We start from the raw sequence: 18,344 nt of genomic DNA, 5'->3' as shown, positions 1-18,344 counted from the left end.
AAGCAGAGTGAACCTGTAAGAAACATTTAACTAAATCCACCTACACAAAAGCTGAAGTTAGAAATGTTAACCTGACAGTCAGACTAACGCTATTATGTTCCACACTTCCTATATACTTGAAAGATACCACCTGTATAGATCTCTCTCTCTCTCCCTCCCTCTCTCTCTCTCTCTCTCTATCCCTCTCTCTCTCACACACACGCACACACACACATACACATGCATCCCTCCAGAGGTCCAAGGCCAGACATTCCAGCATTGAGTAGAGGGTTAGACTTGATGGCCTTGTAGGCCCCTTCCAACTTCACTTTTCCATGATTTTCTGCTACTCCATGGATCTTGAAAGGCCACCCTCACAGTCATGTCTCCAGACTCATTTTTCCCCTTATTAAAGGTGGCTTAAAAAAATAAAAATAAAAAAACCATTATGCCTTCTATATGTTATTTACATCACATTTACATTTAATACCATGAAAGCAGTTCTCTAATTCATTTTTTTTCAGGCTGGGTGAGGGCTCAAAGTGTGTTGGAGGCTCAAAACATTGCACAAATGCCCCCTGCATACTCCTGAGAGGGCACAAGGAGATTTGTTGAGCCATTGTATTAATAATCTAAAAATAGGTATGTATGTACTCAGGAGAATAAAGACATCTGCCTGTCCTTTAAATACAGAAGATATAAAGTGCTCTTGTTGTACCAGACCCTCATCAGGTAGCACTTGCTGGTCCTCCCTAGCTGCAGAAGCAAGTGAGATGGAGTATAAGCCAAGCATTACCCTGGATGGCCCAAGGTAGTCTCTTCATCTATTCTGTCCAATTGGGATCTTCTCAGGTTCACTTAGAAGCTCCGTGATGGCAAACCTTTTTGAGCCTGATTGCCCAAACTGTAACACAAACCCAACCACAACCATCCCAAAGAGTCCCACTCCTCCAACTGCACAACCGCCAGCACCTGCCCAGGACACTCCCCACTCTGCCTCTGGCTGTAATCCTTAAAAGTGGAGGCATCAGGAGCCGGGTGTTTCCATGCCTGGCATCTCTCTCTCTCTCTCTCTCTCTCTCTCTCTGTCTGTGTGTGTGTGTGTGTGTGTGTGTGTGTGTGTGTGTGTGTGTGTGTGTGTGTGTGTGTGTGTGTGTGTGTGTGTGTGTGTGTGTGTGTGTGTGTGTGTGTGTGTGTGTGTGTGTGTGTGTGTGTGTGTGTGGCAGCGACGGCCGTTGCCATCTTGGCTCTCCCTCCCTTCTCAAGAGTTCTTCTCAAAATCCAGGATCAAAGGACAGGTAAGTATTTCTCAATGGTGACTTATGGCTCGTGTGCCCACAGAAAGGGCCATGCCAGCTGTGGCATGCGTGCCATGGGTTCGCTATCACCATTCTAGGTGAACCTGAGAGGCCCCATCACCACTGACAACTAGCAATGCTGCCTCAGAACAAGCACCAGATCTGAGGGGACAACTATGACTGATAATGAAGTACATGTCAACAAAATAAAGACTTTCACTCCAACATGGTGGAAACTTGAGAGGTCAACTTCCTAACGTAAGTTCTTCTCAGATCACACACACACACACACACACACACAGAGAGAGAGAGAGAGAGAGAGAGAGACAGAGACAGAGACAGAGACAGAGAGACAGAGAGAATTATAAGCCAATTTCCATATTTCCTTAGCTAAAGCTATGACAAAGGAACTGCATTTGATAATCTTAAATTAGTGACTGAAATGTGCCAGTAGTCACTGGAGGGGCATTATATCCCAAAGGCAGAAACTGCTGCAGACACCTCTTCTTTTCAGGCACTCTTTTTCTAGCATGTTGCCTTACACATGAAAATGGCTGAGCTTTGAGTAATTCCTCTGATTAGCAGATAATTTTCAGGCCTGAGAACCAAAAGAAGAAAATGAAAGAGCAAACCCTTCCTTCGGTGTTCTCAAAAGGAACTCTGCAGCTATTACAAAAGCATGCCTCCAGAAATCCCCCTCCTTTCTAGATGATCTAACTCCTTTCTTTGCCTGACCTTCTACTAAAGAGTGCTAGCATCTACATCCTACATTAAAGTCAGCCCAGTCACCCAATGTTTCCACCTCCCCACATCACAGTCCATCTTCTTTTATCAATTACTTCACAAAAGAATAAGCTTAGTAGATAGTGAGTTAAGAATACCTGAGGACACATGTATAAATCCCATAAACTCCTTAACACTGCCACCTTTGACAGTTCATTGCCTATCTCCCTGATCTTCTTCATTCGATCAATGCACAGGTAAAATGGTCCAGTGAGAGCAAGCTGTGTGCCATTTTGAGTTGACAAAATAAGAGGTGGACTAAAAACAAAGGATTGTATCCAGTACAGTATATGCCTCCTAAATGGAGAAGGAGTCCACACAACCTAGGGCGCCTTCTGATCCAACAGAAGTTTTTTTTTTCTAGTTCAAGAACAGAAGGCAGTGTCACTTTTGGAGGTGAATTGTCCCAAGTTCAGAAATTCTCCTAGACATTATCTGCTGTGTACTGAGTTCTAAGACTCAGCACGCAACTGATGTCTACAGCAATTCCTGAACCTAAGGCAATTCACCTCCAAAAGTTACACCATTTGCATAGCTATGCAAGGGGATTTTAAAATGGCAAGCATAATCACGTTTCGAATGAGAATGCCACTGACACATCTAAAGCAACCTTATCTGCATGTTTTTTTTCTTTTCTACCCAATTCAGAGTCCTCACAACTCATCACTATTCATTTGCACATTACAGTGTGTGTGTGTGTGTGTTTAATGAAAAAAAACATGCACCCAATTGTTCATTTTTGGCACTCATGGTCTGACGAAGGATCATTTTAAACACTCTCACACAGTCTCCTTTGTTCTGAATTCCTGGGCTTTTCAAGTGTATGTGTCATAGCCTTTAAATTTGTTAGTATAAAGCAGACACTCAGTTCTTTATCCTTGTCATTCAGAGGAGTGTTGAGAGACAGGAAACAGAACAATGTGGGTTTAAGGAAGGCCTAGCTCTCCACTTTGAACATTTGCCTGCATTTTGTAGCCATATGTGAAAGCCTAATTAGGTTTATGAATCTTGTTAAAAATACACAGTACTTGTACCACACTATATTTAATCAATGTGTAATCGCCAATAAAAAAAATGTTATGCATTTATCCTTTTATAGCCCATCAGTGCAGTTGAACTTCGCCCTGTCTTACAGGCTGGAATGCTAGTCTCTCTGAAACTTACATGGAAACGTAATTCCTAGGATATGAGGGAAAAGATGGGGAGGGATATGTGATTATTTAAATTTTTAGGGGGAAGCCTTGGATTAACCATTAGGCAACATAAGCACATGCTTAGGGCATCAACAAGGGAAGGGGGCACCGCAGAGTATTTTTTCAGTTCTGGACTTGCCATGGATCACAGGGCAAATGGTGCACCTTCCTTTAAAAACACATACATCCCTCGGCTCTCTCCCTCCTTCCTTCCCTCCCTCCCTCAAGAGCCCCAAGAAAACCACCCTACCTAAAGCAACTGAGCATGAACCAGGAAAAACAAAAAAGAAGGAAGGACTCATTCATCAAGAAAACATATGTTTTGAATGAAACAATCAATCATCATCATCATTGCTTGCTGTGTTTTTTTTTAAAAAAAACTTCTGTATTTTGGGAGGTTGGGTAGGGATAAAGATAAAAACAGCTGCTGATCTTTTAGACCTATGGGCTCTGCACTATATGTGTACACCAAAGAAATAACAGCCACTGCTACAAATGTCCCAAAAGGGTTGTAAGCTTTGGTTTCAGCTTTTCAGCTTACAGACTCTGACAAAAATCTGTCTACATTAATCAAAGTGTGAAAGCGCAAGATTTGGCTGAAAACCATCAATTTGATCGTATGTATGATTTTGCATATGATACATGGTTCTTTTGGTGGCACATGCTGTACAATTAAAGTATTTTTATTCATATAATGTGCATATTATATGGTGTGTTTTTTTCAAGCCATAGGACTCGCTGCAGGTTATATTTGTAGGGGGCACCATAATCTTTTCAGTGTTTAGGGCCTCTAAAAGTCTTAATCCGGCCTTGGAGGGAGTGATATTTGCATAAAAGCAAACAGAATTTGAAGAGAACACAGTGAAATATGTAATTATCAAGGAAACAAAACAAAAGAAGGAAAGCAGGGCTTCTGAATGATAAGCTTCCCTAGGAAGATGGTCTATTGCTCACCCTGGCCTCTCAATGCCCTAGCATTAGCACTTGATGGCCTGGACATTTTTCATATTAAAGCAGAAGCTACATAATATCTTCACAATTTGTAGCACCTAAGGCACAAACTAATTAATGCAATTTCATGAGCCAGAGCCCACATGAAGTAAAAGGTTTATGACATAATATACTTTTATTTTATTTTATTTTACTCCCCATAGGGGACTTATTTCTCTGGTTCTACTTGAAATAATGCAGTTCTGCAATTAAGTCACTTGAATTCTACTTTCTGGAAAATACTAACAACACTTCACATGTTTATCTATTTAAATTCAAGACAACCCCAAAAAGGAAACACCAGGTTTTTGGGAAAGATGGGTTAATAACTTCCAATTTAGCTGTCATCTCTACACAGTCATCAAAGCATATAAAAGAACATTTCTCTGTAATGCTAGGGAAGCATGGGTAAATATAATAGTTGAACAGGTTGTTTTTTTCAGAAGTTGTAATACCAACTAAGCTCTCCAGAATGTCCCCAGAATATTTTCATCACACTACCTGAACATAAGTATCTGTACAATATACTGGAATGTTATCCATCTGCCGATCCCACTTCTTGCAGGAAAATTCAAAGTGTTTATTCAGCTATGCCATGACACTCAGGCACAGGCCTGTCTGCTTTAGATTTATTGAACTCCAAACATTTCAATATGAAGTTTTCCAGATGCTTACACCGAGCCACCCAGCTTGGATTGCTATTTCTATTTCATGTATCCCAGAACACATTTCTTCATGAAATGAAAATACAGTTTCAATTCCAGGGAGATTGCCTTCAAGGTTTCCTTGTTTATTTTGAGAAAGGGTCAAAGTTGTAGGGAGGAACACTTCAATTAGGTGGCCTAATGTCCAGATGTAGTCCTACAGCCTTGACAATTGCTTTGTGTTTGGGCGAGAAATGGTTAACTGATGGAAAAAGGAGTCAGCTTCTGGGATTTTCCCTTGCTTGGTGTCACTTTGTGAATGGTAGTCTACTGATCCTGTAGACCAGTGGTTCCCCACTTACAACTCCCAGAAATCCTGGCCAGCACAGCTAGCTTCTGGGAATTTTAGTTCAAGAACATCTGGGTACCCAAAGTTGAAAACCACTGCTGTAGACCATTCTGACTGCTGCCACTAGTGTTGCCAAAATCCAGTTTGTTTCTGGCAGGAAAAAAAAATCTTGGGATTATTTTTCCTGCTGGAAACACTGGCATGATACTGTGTAGCAATTTGGGGCCATTTCCTGGCATTTTGAATCACGGATACAGAAACACAATATCCCACATTCATAAATTGGGAGGGTGGTTTTTGTTTTGTTTTTAATAAATGAATTAAGGTACAGTATCTAGGCTAACTACGGTGAGTAGTCTCAGGTACAAAGATCTAAAGCAAGTTTGCAAAGCCTAGTTAAGAGGGAACCCTTTTGGTTTATGGAAGTGAGAGCTGGACCACAAGGAAGGCTGAGCACTGAAGAATTGATGCTTTTGAATTGTGGTGTTGGAGGAGGCTCTTGAGAGTCCCCTGGACTGCAAGGAGATCAAACCTATCCATTCTAAAGGAGATCAACCCTGAGTGCTCACTGGAAGGACAGATCCTGAAGCTGAGGCTCCAATACTTTGGCCATCTCATGAGAAGAGAAGACTCCTTGGAAAAGACCCTGATGTTGGGAAAGTGTGAAGGCAAGAGGAGAAGGGGACGACAGAGTATGAAAAGGTTGGACAGTGTCACAGAAGCTACCAACATGAATTTGACCCAACTCCGGGAGGCAGTGGAAGATAGGAGGGCCTGGTGTGCTCTGGTCCATGGGGTCACGGACACGACTAAACGAAATGAAACTTTTGGTTTACACCACTGCTAGTGCATGTACAGAAGTAATTCTGAAACAAGGTAATACCAGCCAAGGGGGGGAAAGAGGAAATTGTGCCATGATAGGGGGAAAAGGGAAAGCAGTGGGATCATTTATAGCTGCAATCTGCTCCAGATCTTTTAACCCTGATTTAAAATGATTATTAAGCCTTCTCTAGATTGTGGAGGCAGGGTGGGGAAGAGACATGTTGTGCCTTCTAGGCTCCCGGGCAATCCACGTCAAGTTACTACATCTGCTGTTTTTCAGGAAAAGGGAGAAATGCATTTGCTTTTTAAAAACCTACACTCCTCTATTTATGTCCAGCTGAAAATAAAAGTGGTTTCTTAGTCCCAAAAATTGGATGTTGAGTATTTTTGTATCTTTATAATAGAAATAAAATTAAAGTAGCACTGTGGTTGGTGTCAAACCATTGTAATGCGTTTGCTTAACACCGTTTTATAAACACATTTAAGATCAATTTAGAAGTTCTTGTTCACCACCCACAGCTACTTCCTCTTACCCTAGCAGAAAAATAGTTCTTCCCTGCTGCAGGCTAATTACACCATCTGTTTAGCCACCATACAGCAAGGCTAAAGACAAAGCACATTAACTCCTTAACATTCCCAAATGGAGCTGCCTTGGATTGCCCTCATACTGCTTCAGACTGTCAAAGACACAGTCAGGGCAGAAAGAAGGCAATGGAACTCAAAACTTCCATTATTTGTATTCCTTGCTTCCTTCGATACAGCCTCAATGCCAAGTCTCCACAGGGATTTCAGCAATCTGACATTTTTCCTCCACCTCACCTTAGTGCTATAGTTGCCAGTTGTCAGGATAGGCAATAAAAACCATCAATCTCCCTTCCTCACAGGCAAGCAAGCACACACACTCACCCGATGAAAGAAGGGAGAAAAGGCTAAGCAAGGCAGCATGGCTTGTCAACTGAAATAGGCTGTTCTGGACAGAGCACGCAGAATAAAGGAATTACTGGAATATGGTCTGAAATGTGCAGTCTAGACAATTTTAGGCCCCACAGGCCTGGCTTTAGAAGCTCTCTTTGCATGCAATGTATGCTTTCTCACAGTGTTTTCTGAAGCTTTTGAAAACTTACTAGTGCATCACTATACTTCAACATACTAAGATCCTCAGTGTGGTGTAGTGGATAGAGTGACAGACTAGGGTTCAGGGATCCACTCACCTTGAAAGTCTTGTTAGGGTCATTGTAAGTCAGTTCCCAAGTTGACAGCATGTGACTACATAACGAATATACTAACCAGGGTGCAGGATCTTGTCTGGTTTCAGACACTAGTTGTCAGGCCTGATTAGTACACGGATGCAAATATCAGGGAATATTCAAGACTTCTAATAGGGGTAGGAAAGAATCCTGCCTGAAACCATGTCAAACAACTGCTGGTCAGAGTTTTCAACACTGGAATAGATGGACAAACAGTCTGACTCAATATAAGGCTGTTTCCTATGTTCCTTTGCAGGTCCACTGTAGGCCTCCTACTCCCCCCCAACCCCAAAGATACATGTGGGTTTACAACTCCTGTGCCACCTTCTTGTCAAGGTGCCCGGCTCCTCAACCCATAACCCCCATGCACCTCCTCTTACTCCCACAAAGTTACATATTAAAAATGCTCATAATAGAAGATTTGGACCATCCAATGGCATCACTGTAACCACCACATGAAGACAACAATTTACCATTTATTTTTCAAAATGTGTACTCACTGTATTCGAAATGTGCTCACTGGATAACACCTTTTTAGTTTGTACACAACACTTGTACACCTTTTCACAATGTTTCTGAAACTTCTCTCTGTGTATCTCAGCTTGAGTTGTATTGCAAACCACTTCATCTATGGATTTGGTTGTGGAAGTCTTCAAAACAAGTTGGGTTAGCCACTTATAATCTGCTCACCATTGGTGAATGACAGTCTCATAATAACGAACTTCCTAAACAGCATAATGATGTTGTCCCATTCATTATACATATGATATCCAACTGACCAGGATCATCCATGCCAGGAGGAGACAACCTCTGCCCTGCCAATGGTTTGGATATCAGCTCCCATGAGCACCCCTAACCTGGCATTGGCACTGATGCAAAACATGTGGGAGAAGGGCTTTTCCATCTTAGAGCTATGTAAAGGACAACGTTTCTCCATTGTTTTCCATCCTACCACAGATAAAAACGTTGGCCTGGAAAACAAAGGAAGTATATTTAGTGCAACCTTCATAATGTTGCTCATTTTAATCTTGGAAGCATTAAAGTATGCTGCTTTATCTGGACTATTATATTGTACAGTCGTGCCCTGCTTAACGATTGCCCCGCATTACGACAAATCTGCTTCACGACAATGTTTTTGCGATCGCAATTGCAGCGATTTCACTGGAATGAATTAACGTCGTTAAGCGAGGCACCACTATATACGATAATGAAGTGTCTCCAGGCACACAAATAATGCAACGTTTAAAAGAACACTTTCCCTTCCCCACAGAGAACTAAAACAAAAAACTTTTAGAGTCTGCTTGCGTCTCTTAGCATCAGGAAAAGGAAAAATGACTGGAAGATAAGGGCCCATTCTACTTTGCCTCTGTCTTCTCTCAAAAGGAAAACAGCATTAAACTTGGCATAAGTAGGATAAACTAAGTAGTGATAGAGTTGCTGCCCAACATAGGTAAAGGGTGGTATTTGAAAAAAAATGAGCTATTTTAATGAAAGAAAATTTCAAGAGCCAGATAAACTCCATCCAGGAGTACTAAAGAAACTTGTGGAGGTGGTCTCTCACTACAATCTTTGAGACTTCATGAGGTGTTGAAGAGGAGAGGAGGCAGGCAGACATTGCCGCTGTCTTTAAAAGTGGAGATGGGGAAAGCAGCTGGATGACTATCAACTGCTTAGCTACGTACATAAGAAAAAGTTCTAGAACAAATCATTGAAGAGTTAGGCCATGACTACACTAGCAAATAGTACCAGATTTGCTGCAAAAGTAGAACAGAATAAGTCAAGCTTTTTTAAAACCACCCATGATACAAAGGCCAGTGTGAATCAGCTCCACACCTTTTCCTTCAGATGCAGAGTTTCACCCCCTCATACCACTAATTCTTTTAAAGCCAGAGCAGTAGGATGATGCTTATCAGTGTTTTTCCCATGTGATCAGTTCTGCTCTACAAAGGCTGGAGTGCATGATGATGGGTAGTGTTCTGGTGACATATTCAGCTAGGCATGATGTTTCAAACTGCAGGAACACCCAACCCCACCAATCTTCTCCCTAGTTGCCCCAAAGTATTTTTTAAAAAATGGTTTAAAACAAACTACCAAGCTTAGCACTAAATCACCTTACCACCACATTGATATATGAGTTTAGCAATATATCACTTCTGCACAGATGGGGAAAAGAAAAGATACAGATTGCTATAAAACAGAAGCAATTCCAATGAACTACAACAGACTACAGTCATGCCCCGCTTTACGATTACCCCGTTTAACGATGAATCTGCTTGACGGTGAGTTTTTTGCGATCGCTTTTGCGATTTTGGTCTGAATGGGGTTTTTCTGCTTTGCAATGATCGGTTCCTTGCTTCGGGAACCAATTTTCGCTTTACGACGATCAAAAACAGCTGATTGACGGGTTTCAAAATGGCCACCAGGTGAAGAAAATGGCCCCCCACTGTGCTTAGGGACGGATTCCGCGCTGCACAGACATGGAGAATTGCCACACCTATGGAGAATCTTTGCTGGATGGCGAGTTTTCAGTCCATTGGAACACATTGAACAGTTTTCAATGCATTTCAATTGGCTTTTTTATTTCGCTTTATGACGTTTTCGCTCTACAGCAATTTCGCTGGAATGAATTAACATCGTCAAGCGAGGCATCACTATACTGTGTTTCTGCACTATGTGTGCATGCGTTTGTACATTATGGAGAATTTTGGAAAACTGTCCCTTTTCCCTACTGCTGTGCAACACTTTAAACAGTCCAAAGGCTTTACAATGAACTATAAAAGTTCATTGTAAAGCCTTTGGTGGGAATTAGCAGAGGGTGGGATCAAAGGAAGGCGAGCTATGGCATGGATCAAACCACATTGGATTGAGGGGCCAATGTGGGTAATGGCAGAGAAATAATCTGATGTCCCCATGTGATCATCTTATCTGAACAGAAGCATGACATAGACTATGAATCAAGCCACTTCAAAGGTGAATGTTTCCAATCTGGTTTGCCTCAGAGCCTTTATAGCGTGAGCAAAGTACATGGTCATTACTAGAGGTCTAGCTCATCCAGCACCACAACACACACAAAGATTGTCCTATTTTGGACACACCTTTAACATGCAATTTACAGTGTAAGTCAAAGTCTTCAAAGGATGTGCTGCACTTTTTTTATTGTTAATTGCAGTTATTATTTTTAACTGATGTTTTAAAATTGCTTCAACAATGGTTAAAATTGTTTTAATGTGACAAATGATGTAATCATACGTGATTTTTTTTTTTTAAAAATTGTACTTGTTTAACTATCGTAAGCCACCTTGGTTCCAAGATTTTGAAAGAAAGCTGGAATACAGATACAAACACAAACATAAACAACACCCACACAAATACGTCACAAGCTTGATAGCCAAATGCTGCGGATACAGTGTGTTTTAATTTCAGCAAGGCTTTCCATAAGGTGGACCATGACATTTTTATAGTCAAGCTGATAAAATGTGTACTAGACGCTGCTGTTGTTAGATGGATTTGCAGCTGGTTGATGGGCTGTGCCTAGAAAGTGCTCACCAGGGGCTCCCTGCCATTCCAAGGGAGAAAAGACAGGGAGAGGTGCCACAGGGTTCCGTCCTGAGCTCTGGATTGTCCAACATTTACAAAAATGACTTGGATGAAGAAGTAGGACGATGCTTATCAAATCTGTGGATGACGCCAAATGGAGACAATCATCTAATGCCTCAGAAGACAGAATCAGGTTTAAGATTACTTGTCAAATTAGAGAACTAGGCCAGAACAAGAGGAATGGATTTCAACAGGGAAAAAGCATAGAGTTCTAAATTCAGAATGGATGGCACTGGGCTTGCCAGTAGTATGTGATGCTGCGTTGCTCAGACTTCAGCTGGGTTACCATGTTCATTTTCAGCTTTCAACAAGCTACAATATGTCCAGAGGAAGATGACTAAGATAGTAAAGGATCTAGGAACCAAATCTTATAAGGAAGAGTTCATTCATTCATTCATTCATTCATTCATTCATTCATTCATTCATTCATTCATTCATTCATTTTTTATTTTTTATTTTCTTATATGCCGCCCACTCTGGGTAGAGTAAGGTCTCTGGGTGGCTTACAACAATTAAAATCCAATTAAATTAAAATACAATAAAAGATAAAATGATTAAAATACAATTAAAATTGCCATCAGGACCCACTGTTAATGTTATTTCAATTAAAAGCCTTCTGGAACAGGAAGGTTTTCACCTGGCGCCGAAATGTCATCAACGTCGGCGCCAGACGAATCTCAGTCGGGAGGGCATTCCATAGTCTGGGGGCAGCTGCCGAAAAGGCCCTTTGTCTGCAAACCATCCCTCTTACCTCCTTGAGGGATGGCTCTTTCAAAAGGGCCCCCTGGCTAGACCTTAACTGCCAGGTAGGCTCATATGGAAGGAGGTATCCAGGGCCCAAGCCGTTTAGTTGAGTTGAGGGATCTTGACAAATTTAGCTTGCAAATTGTCATACAACTGAGATTCAGTATGGTAGCCATCTTCAAGTATTTGAGCAGCTGTCATACGGAAGAGAAAGCAAGCTTATTTTTATAAACCCAGAAGGCACGGCTCAAAGCAATAGATTCAAATTATGAGAATAGAACGTTTTCAGTTAGAGCCATTCAAGAGTGGAATAAACCAGTGGTTCTTAACGTGGGCGATAATGCCCCCCAGGGGGTGATTTCATTTTTCAGGGGGGCATTAGAACGAAAAGGGGCGGCGTGGGGGCGCTGGAGCAGAAGGGGGCGGTAGGGGGGCGCTGGAGCAAGCCAAACCTGTGAAGATGGCTGCATGAATATATATTTTCCTCCAATCTTAATTTAGTTTCAGAGTTTTCGTCTTGAATTTTTTAGTTTCTGCATTGCAGTTTGTTTTTATGCCCTTTTTATATTTCTTTTTGCGTCTTAAAATTCGCTTGCAACTAAATCATTAAATGTTACTTTTGGGGGGCATTTCATTTTCTTGGAATTGAATTTTGTTTTCAGGGGTCATTGGATTTAAGTGTCTTAAATAAATAAATAAATAAATAAATAAATAAATAAATAAATAAATAAATAAATAAGATATCACCGCGGGGAGGGGGGGGGGCGATGATAACTTCCTCAATGGCTCAAGGGGGCGTTTCTTTCAGAAAGGTTAAGAACCACTGGAATAAACTACCTTGAAAGATGCTGGATTCTGAAGGTTTTTAAACAAAAGGTGGACAGCCATCTGTCAAGGATTTCCTCCTTCAGTAGAGGGTGGAGGTGTTGACCCTTAGCGGTCCATTCCAGCTCTACAATTCAGTGACTCAAGGCAAAGGCTTGCTAGCATCACAGTAACACTGGAAATGAAACTGAATCAGAAGGATGCAGTGAGCTGAGTATAGAAGGCAAAGTTTAGTCATACTTGACTTACAATACTTATAAGAAGCCTCATTGCCAAAAATATGGAAACACATGAAACACACATGAGTTTCTAAGTGCTATAAATGTTCTCTGTGATATAAATCTCTAAAAAAAAATCCCACTAAGTTTCAAAGACAAATCAAAAACACCTACTTAAACATTTCATATTCCAAAAGAGAAGAATTACCTTAAAATGTCTAGGTAATTATCTACAAATAAAGTTAGATGGAATTTTCTTTTCAGCTTAAACATAGAGCTTTTTACCCATTCAGGAAAAGATAGACAGAGAGAAAGAAATCTCTTTCCACACGGCAAGAAATAAAGCCTATTTTCCTCACACGTCACACACACATGTCTTCTAATTGCAATTTCTCTTTCTGCTCCAACATTTTCAGCCTCTAATGAAACCATAATTAAACAGTGTGATGGGAGGAACTCCTGTTTGTCTAACTTACTCTGACTGATTTTAACTACCAATGGAAAATTACTAAATGGATTAAGCCACAGTACATGTGGTCAAGGTTTCTTAGCAGACAGCCAATCTATTCATTAGTGCTTCACTTGAGCTGTGTTTGGCGGGGGTGGCAGTGGGGGATGCAAGATGATGGCTACATCTCAAAAATAACTTTAGATATGGGTTGGCACAGTTTCAATATTAGGGACTGCCAGCAAACAAGAGCAGAGCCCAAGCTACAAGAGAGATGTTTATCCAAAGTGAAAACAAGTCTTTACACTCCAGAATTGTTGAGTGGCAAAGCCGAATATTTGGCCCAAAGAAAAACACAGTGTCCCATTTGCTGTTTCAGCTAATGGAAAAATACCAACCCAGCCAATAACTGTGTTTTCGGCAGATAAAGATCAAGGGCTGTACTGTATTGCGATGACCGTTTTTCCCTCTAATGTGGAAAAAATGCTTGCAAGTCAACCAGTGGTGAGAATCAAGTAATACCGGGCGATCTCAACAGGTTCATTACAGGGTGCCTGCTATAATCATCAGTTTGATCAACTAGATGCTGGCAGTTTGAGCAGGACATGACAGATTCGAGCATTCCTGCCATGTACAAATATAGCCATGAATCCCAGAGGAAGTGAGGGGAAAAAATCCTACTTCTTCAGAGAATGCTTCCAAAGATGGAATCTACTTCTCTCCAGTGCTTTTTGAATGAAAGGCAGGAGGCACTGGCCAAGCAGGTTTGGAACGTGAACACTTCCATTACCTGATCACAACTGGCTTTTAAATTAAAAACAAAAAAGAAGAAAAAAGGATCCTATGTTCCATAATACTTTTCACAGAGTGTGTGAGCAGAAGTTACCTAGCTTACACAACGGTACGAATGCATGAGCAGTTCACTATTCTTCCTTTTTCATTGATGAATTTAAGCTGCAGTACACAGGCAGCTTTCTCCAACTTTCTCTTTCTTTTCTTCACCCATGATCGTCTATCCCACTCATCCCCATGCAGTGCACCAATGCACGCAAGCACAAGCAGGGAATGTTAATGTGCGGTTGTATCCCTTCCCTTGCTCATCATGTTTTATAATGTAGTTGTGTGCATCAGCAATGCAAAAAGAAAAAAAAGACACCAACGTGGCCAAAACTAATGAATGCTACGCTGAACTATATATACACCAGCCATCGAGTTATTCTGAAAAATATTCCATGTTAAAATCATGAAAGAAATGCAGTAGAGCATGAGCAGAGTGAATTCCATGGAGGGAAAGAAAACCTGGAAGAATTTCATATCTCCTTAGTGAAAAGAAAGTGTGTGAGTACATGCGTATTTCCATTTTCCATTATTTATTTTTAATGCCCCCAAAGGAAGGTGCATCTCTTTCTACTTACCATTTGTTGGCTAAGAGTGGTAAATATCTGCCATACTGCCCCCAAGCTATCTATGATTCTGTTGCAATTTATAAACTAGTAATTTTGAAAGTTACTTATCTGCTAATTACTTTCAAAAGTCTCACTGATTTCAGGACCAAGGTAAGGCAAATTATGAGCACAGCTACAAAGAAATGCATGTGATCTACTGTTTCTCATTCAGTGACCTACCTTTCAACTTATCTGTGATGAGCAATCTTTTTTTAAATGATAGGCGGATTACATGTGTCCACAGCAGATCAGTATTTCCAGACAGCTGGCTAGTCAAGCCAAACCTCTAAATGACTAGCTTGAAATATGTGCCAAGATATACCAGTAAGATAACAAAGGCATGAAGGGAATGCAGAACCTAGCCATTATTATGCAATCAGCTTGGCATATATCTACGTGTCGAAAAAGAACTAATTGCAACAGGTTTTTCATTGCACTTCTACGCACATAGAAAATTTGCTGGGGTAAGAGTATGTGTCCAAGATTATTATGTGTAAGTCAGGGAAGGTCTAATTAATGGTTTTTGCAACCAGAAAAAAAAAGAGTTAAAGGTGATCTCTTCAAAATGTCATACAGTTCTTTTCCTAAAAAGAAAAGCAACACCTCTTGGTAGAGAATCTGGTTGGGACTCTGGCAGAGGAAGGCAGAGGAAGAGCAAAACTAGGGCCACTGAGGGTGGGGCTCCGAGCCAGTTTTTAAAGCCCCAGCTATGTGTGCTTTTAAAAAACCCACAGATTCTGTGGCCAAGAGAACTGTGGTTCTCACCCCACTTCTGGTGAAAAAGGAGGGCTTCAGGAGGAGATCAAATGACTGAAGACCAACTGCAGCTCAGACTATGGACACAACAGGCCAGATTCCCCCCTCTTGGCCAAAGGCTCCCTATTCCAAACACAGGCCTCTATCCCTGGAAGCTCAAACATATCTCCAGCCTATGTGTCAGGCTACAAACAAATGCCTTCCTATTGCAGATGTTCCCTGGGATACGGCCAAAGTGAATAAAACGTGTTAGCCAGCATCACGTTGCTTACATAAAACTACATCAAATACAACTGTGTAACTCTCAATGGAAAAGTGCCACTAGTTAAGGAGCCTTGGCCTTTATTCCTCATCACATGCTAGTTGCATGAGGTGCCACGCAGAGAGGACTACAAGTGGCAACTCCTAAACTAGTAGCAATTGGCCATTATGATTTACACTGTTGAGCTTAGGACCAGCTTACATTGCAATGGGATTCTGACCAATGACTTTTAAACAATACAAATAGTTAAGATAGATTTTTTTAAAATTTTGATCAGTTTTTGTTGATGTTGCTAAAGTAATTATGTTTCTAAAAGCCCGTGGTTTTAATTTAAAATATGAGATAGCTCTAAAGTTTCATTATGGAACAGTGATTCTAATTCTGTTTCATTAAATACAAATGTTCTTGTCATTCAAAACTTTTTTAAAAGCTTTTAAATTCAGGCCCAAATTCATGTAGTTCCATAGGCTTCTGCAGAAAACATTTAGGTTAATCTTTCAACTTCCTCAATTCACCCATTTTAGCAAATATCATTCTCTAGTACTTATTTGATTCCCAGTGTGGTGTACTAGAATCTCCACTTGGCCACGGAAATTCAGTGGGGAGTGGAATGGGTAAAACCACAAATACCTCACTTACCCAGAAAGTCCTATTATGATTGCTGTAAGCTGGTTCCAACTTGACAGCACATAACACACACATTAAATTAAATTAAGTGTACTTAATTTAGAAGGCATTATCAGAAAATTCTCCAATTCTTAAACTGAGCTTCTGTTTCCCAGAGATACATTCTTATTAACAGCAGCAACATATGGAAATGAGAAACAACAGACCTAATCAGCCCTATTTTCCAGCTCTCTTTGAAGTTATTCCTGGAGTCTCTCCTCCCACTCTCCCTTCCTCCCTCTCTCACTCATTCCCCAATAAGTTGGTAATTCTTGGAAGCTTTCTTAAAATCTCTAGGATGAGTTTCAATAATTTTCTTGAGTAGTGCTACCAATTTCTTCAGAGTATCAACCCTAGTCTTTCTGTAACTTTGTGCAGACAGAGTCAAGCCCTTACCTGTCTGGCTGAAAAGGAGTTTCAGAGACAGAACTGTCCACAAATAAAGGATTATCAGAAATGAAATCTATATGAGCCAAGAGATTTGGATTTGTTTTTAAAAATTAAGATTATATCAAGCAAGAATACACTTTTTGGAAGAGGGAATGACCTCACTGGTGGGTATGAAACAAGATTAAATCATGCTTACAATTAATTTGATTTAAATTAAATCCATTCTGTTGGGAACAACAGTAACTGTCCCATAATATTATGTAGGACAACAGGAGAAGGTCGCAGCAGACAAATGTGAAGACAAGATATCTATTACCCAGAGACAGCAAACATTACTTATTTATACAGTACTACAATTCCCAGAAGCTACACTGGCCATGCTGGCTGGGTATTCTGGCAATAATGGTCCAAAACAAACAAACAAAACTACCACTTTTTCCCACTATTGCCATCACCCTTTCCTCCTTTTGGATCTTCACTCACTCAAGAGGGCTTGAATTTCCAAGCTTCCTACAGCCCTGATGAAGAGAGCCCTCTTACGTGATAGGATCCATTATGATGCTTTGTGGCAGGTCCCACGTACTCTACATCTCCTATTACAGGCACAAAATGTTCCTACAACATGATGCCACCACAGACAGAAATGTTATTTCATTAGAAGGTATCATACAACCACCCGTAACTAACCAGCTGGCAGGTGTATGTGTTTCTGTGCGTCCATGAGCATATTAGAATAAGACAGAGGCATAACAAAACTGTATTGTGTCAAATGAGTGGGTTCTACTCTTATCTGCCTCGTAGCTCTCCCTTCACAGAAAAGCAACACTGCGTACACAGAAAATACAACTCCACAGGAGACCCAAGTCTAATTGAGAAACTATATCATTTTTATAACTGTTAACAACTGGGGTTTTTATTCTGTACCCACCCATTTTTAGCTATTCACTATTTCCAGTAACACACTTCGGAGATTGAATCTTAAAGCAAAGCTGACTGGCAACGCCCTCCAATCTCCTACACCTCTTCTAGAATTCAAAGCTAGCTCACTCCACAGCCACCTTCCATTTTGTTTTCATTTCTGCCTCCTAACAGAGGGATAAATGGACTCCACGGCAACCAAACTTAACACAGGCTCTCTAAGTGACTGCAGTTTTACCAAAAGATGAGAAAGAACATAGGTTACACAGGCTGCAAATTGAAAAGATTAAATCCATGGGTTGATTCTCTCTCTCAAACTTTTCACTTAGGTTTTGCTACGAGTCAAAGTGGTCGAATATTAAACTTCTAGAAAGCAGCTGATTCCTGCAAATAGAAAAGACCTTTGCCCTAAAAAAAAATCAGACTAAATCTGTCTGTCTACAAACACACACACACAAGTGGACTGCGCCACCACTCTTTCTCTGCACTTTCCACAACAAAATCCTTTGTCAGCTTGAATCTATTGGGCAATATTTCCCAGCCCGGAAAGGCAAAAGGAAACGTTTCAAACACAATAAAGTCCCTTTAATGTTTACTTTGAAAGGTCAGGTACTGGCCAAGAGAACCTGACCTTCTCCCTTTCAGGGAATGAACAGAAACACCAGCCCAACTAAGCATTTTAACAGTTAGGAGACCATCTGTAATTCCAAATCATCATTCATAATGAATTACTGGGCAAACTTACCATGTCCATAAGCAATAGAGGAATG

At 40.7% G+C, this 18,344-nt stretch overlaps 1 protein-coding gene across 19 annotated transcripts in view; it reads right to left on the bottom strand.

The window, feature by feature from the left end:
* PTPRK (protein tyrosine phosphatase receptor type K) overlaps positions 1 to 18,344 on the bottom strand; it is a 412,999-nt gene that overhangs the window by 354,007 nt on the left and 40,648 nt on the right. The gene's annotated exons all lie outside the window — the stretch shown is intronic.

Source organism: Pogona vitticeps, chromosome 1 (assembly GCF_051106095.1).
Source record: "Pogona vitticeps strain Pit_001003342236 chromosome 1, PviZW2.1, whole genome shotgun sequence".
In the NCBI taxonomy this organism is placed as follows: domain Eukaryota; kingdom Metazoa; phylum Chordata; class Lepidosauria; order Squamata; family Agamidae; genus Pogona; species Pogona vitticeps.
This window is presented reverse-complemented; position numbering and strand designations above follow the sequence as displayed.